Source organism: Octodon degus, unplaced genomic scaffold, assembly GCF_000260255.1.
Source record: "Octodon degus isolate 3935 unplaced genomic scaffold, OctDeg1.0 scaffold00025, whole genome shotgun sequence".
Lineage (NCBI taxonomy): Eukaryota > Metazoa > Chordata > Mammalia > Rodentia > Octodontidae > Octodon > Octodon degus.
Genome location: NW_004524601.1, coordinates 10,896,119 through 10,900,381, shown reverse-complemented (window position 1 = coordinate 10,900,381; position 4,263 = coordinate 10,896,119). Strand labels below are relative to the sequence as shown.

Sequence of the window (4,263 nt, the reverse complement as noted above, 5' to 3'; positions counted from 1 at the left end):
ATGAATAGAATGATTTGTTCTAATGGTGTTTGTAAATAGGATCTCAAGTCTGCATCTTGTACAGCAATTAACCACTAAGAAGAATGTATGCAGTGTGTTAATTATTGAAAAAAACACATTAAAAAAATAAAAAATGGAAAATAGGAATAAACAGTTACATATTTTTACACAGAATAGAAATTTAAATAGTTAAAACACTAAGAAGTTACAAGAAAGTTGATAAACAACATAAACTTATAGTTCATAAAAGAAAAATTTGAATAATTAGTAACTCCACTAGTAAACAAAGAAATATTGAAGAAATGAAGTATATTATTGCTATCAAAGAGCAAGAATTGGCGCGGCCGAGGCGGGACGGCGTGCGGACGGCGGCTCGGCATGGCGTTCGTGAGGCTCGGCCTGGTGAGCTGTACCCTGTTCCTGGCTGTCCATGGTCTCTACTCCTCTGGTGATGCTGTCATCGAGCTGACGCCGACCAACTTCCACCGAGAGGTCATCCAAAGTGACAGCCTGTGGCTGGTAGAGTTCTACGCGCCCTGGTGTGGCCACTGCCAGAGGCTGGCGCCCGAGTGGAAGAAAGCAGCGAATGCACTGAAGGATGTTGTGAAAGTTGGGGCCGTTGATGCAGACAAACACCAGTCCCTGGGTGGCCAATCTGGCGTCCAGGGTTTCCCTACCATCAAGATCTTTGGAGCCAACAAAAACAAACCAGAAGACTATCAGGGTGGCAGGACTGCGGAGGCCATCGTGGATGCTGCTCTCAGTGCCGTGCGGCAGTTGGTAAAGGACAGGCTGGGCGGCCGCGCTGGAAGCCACAGCTCAGGGAGGCAGGGCAGGAGCGAGGGCTCAGGTAAGAAGGATGCGATTGAGCTGACGGATGACACCTTTGACGAGAACGTGCTGGACAGCCCTGATGTGTGGATGGTGGAGTTCTACGCCCCGTGGTGCGGACACTGCAAAAACCTGGAACCAGAGTGGGCTGCTGCGGCCACAGAAGTGAAGGAGCAAGCGAAAGGCCGAGTGAAGCTGGCAGCCGTGGATGCCACTGCGAACCAGGTCCTGGCGAGCCGCTATGGGATCAGGGGATTTCCCACAATCAAGCTCTTCCAGAAGGGTGAGGCCCCCGTGGACGACGATGGTGGGCGGACGCGGTCTGACATCGTCTCACGGGCCCTGGACCTGTTCTCCGACAACGCCCCGCCTCCAGAGCTGCTGGAGATAATCAGTGAAGACGCGGCCAAGAAGACCTGTGAGGAGCACCAGCTGTGCGTGGTGGCAGTGCTGCCCCACATCCTGGACTCCGGAGCGGCGGGCAGGAACTCTTACCTGGAAGTTCTTCTGAAGTTGGCAGACAAATATAAGAAGAAAATGTGGGGGTGGTTGTGGACAGAGGCAGGCGCACAGCCCGAGCTGGAAAGCGCACTGGGCATCGGCGGGTTCGGGTACCCAGCCATGGCCACCATCAACGCGCGCAAGATGAAGTTGGCGCTGCTCAAGGGCTCCTTCAGTGAGCAGGGCATCAATGAGTTCCTCAGGGAATTGTCCTTTGGGCGCGGCTCTACAGCACCTGTGGGTGGCGGTGCCTTTCCTGCCATCGTTACAAGGGAGCCTTGGGATGGCAAGGATGGTGAGCTGCCCGTGGAGGATGACATTGACCTCAGCGATGTGGAGCTGGACGACTTGGAGAAGGACGAGTTGTGAGAGGCGCGTCCAAGCCACGACCTGGTTCTTTTCCTTGGGAGCCAGCGGGTTTGTCTAGCAGTGCAGGTGCAGCCCTGTCACATGGATTTGCTGGTGGCCTTTCCCCGGGCCCTGGCTGGCCACTGGAAGGCACTGTGGCTGTGCACCTCGTATCTCAACACACTGAAAAACTCTGAATTGTAGCAGCAGGTCTGGTATGCTCTGCCACATGATATTCTGAAGAAAACGGCTGTTGACAGTTTCCCTCTCCCTGACTGCTGCTTGAATGTTCCCGAAGCCTGTTTCTTACATGTAGGTTTTTTAAAATGTGATTCCTTTATTGGGATATTAATGGCTTTTTCCATTAAAGAATAAAACGATATTTTGGACAATGCTGATAAAAAAAAGAGCAAGAATTAAAGTATATAATGACATTAATGTTATTATACACTTAGAAAGCACTCTCCTATACACATGGTAGAATTGTATACTGAATAAGTTTCCTACAGACGAAAGAATTCACAATCTCAAGAATTTTGATTACATTTTAATTCTTTTACATAAGCATTTGCATTTTAAGAATCCATCCTAATGATGTAACTTAAAAACAGTGTAGATTAGACATAAAAATATTCACCATCCATTATCAAATAGAAAATATAAAATTTTCCATATTGTGGGAAAAGTCAAATTAATTAAGGTTATAGCCATATTCTTCAAATCAAGCAAAAGTTATGCACATATGAAGAAATTTTAAAAGTTGACAAAAAATATACTGTACAAAATATATACATATATAAATATATATATCTACATGCATACAAATTACAAAAAAAACCCTGAGTGAAATATAGATGGTTTTCATTTTGTTAAATGAATTTCTATATTTCCTACCTTAAATCCATCATCAAAATCACTATCCATCCATTAGCAAAACTATCATTTGCAATTAGAGTATTTGAATTATTTGCAAAATAAACAATTCTTTTGTAAACAAAATACTTAGAAACACATGGAAATTGAACAACATGCTCCTGAACACCAATGAGATGACAAACTAAAATAGAAATCAAAAACCATCTTGAGAAAAACGCAAAATGGAAACATGGCATGTCACAATTGATGGAAAATAGCAAAAGCAGTTCTAAGAGAGAAATCTGGAACTCAAGTAATCTGACTCTGACAGTGTTCAGAACCATTTAAAACAGGATACACAAAGCTCAAAGTCAAAATAAGATAATAATAAAGAGCAGAGCAGAATGGGGCCTGCCCCTTAGCTCAGCTGTTTAAGTGGCTGCTTCCACAAAGCAGTCAGCCTCAGGTTGCCCTGGTTCGATCCCCACCACTCCAGCCAGCCAAACATGCCCCGAAGGCATTCTGAGCCAGCCAAAAAAACACTTCTGCCATTTGCTCAAATAATAAAAAATAAATAAGTAAGATAAAAAATAAATAAAATAGATTTAAAAGATCAGAGCAGAAATAAATGGAAATGAGACTAAAAGAACACTGGGGTAAAATATCAACAGAACTGTGGTTTCTTAAAAGGTAAATGAAATGGACAAATCTCTAACTAGACTAAGAAAACCAGACAATTCAAAGAAAAAAAAACTATAAATGAAAGGGGAGACGTTACAACTACCACCTTGAAAATAAGAAAAATTATCCAAGACTATGTATGAATAACTACACATCAACAAAATAGATTATCAAGAATAAATAGACAAATTCTGAGATATATGCAACCTACTAAGACTGAATCATGAAAACAATAGAAAATCTGAGATGTTTGATAATAAGTAAGGAGATTAAATTAGTTGCACAAATATTTGTATCAAGGAAAATTTCACCACTTGAGAGTTTCAGTGATAAATTCTGCCACATACTTGAGGAAGAACTAATATCAGTCTTTTCAAGGTTTCCTAAAATGCAGTGAGGAGTACTTCCAAATAACTTTTCTGAGGACAGCATTATGCTGATACCAAAGCCAAAGGCACCACAAGAAAAAAAATTAGAGTTCAATATTCCTGATCAATATAAATGCAAAGCTTCTCAATAAATATTAGCAAACTGTGTAATACTGTGCTTTGAAAGGGTCACTAATCATATGCAGTGGCATTTAACCCTGGATGCAAGACAATTTCAGCATATGACAATGAACAACTTTGATACAAGACATCAAAAGAGAAGGACAAAACCATATTTTAATAGATGCACGAGGAGCATATGACAAAATTCAATATCCATTTAGGATCTTAAAAACAAGTATAAAAATATGTGTGCCTTGCAGTGTAACATCCTATTTGATGACGGAAAGTTAAAAGCTATTCTTCTAGAATCAGAAACAAGAGGATACTCATTCTTGTCTCTTCTATTCAACATAGTACTAGAAGTCCTAGCCAGATTAATTAGGCAAAAATAAAAATTAAACTGAAAAGATGCTAAATTGTCCTTGTTTGATATTATACCCCCCAAATTGCTAGGACAAATAAATAAGTTCAGTAAGGTTGCGAGATACAAAATCAACACATACAAAAAACAGACAAACAAAAAAGGGCTTGGGGAGATAGCTCAGTAGAATAAGCA

The 4,263-nt window shown here is 41.6% G+C and overlaps 1 pseudogene; it reads left to right on the top strand.

Annotated features, from left to right (window-relative positions):
• Window positions 1-343: 343 nt before the first annotated feature.
• On the top strand, window positions 344-2,072 carry LOC101588184 (annotated as a pseudogene).
• Window positions 2,073-4,263: the final 2,191 nt, after the last annotated feature.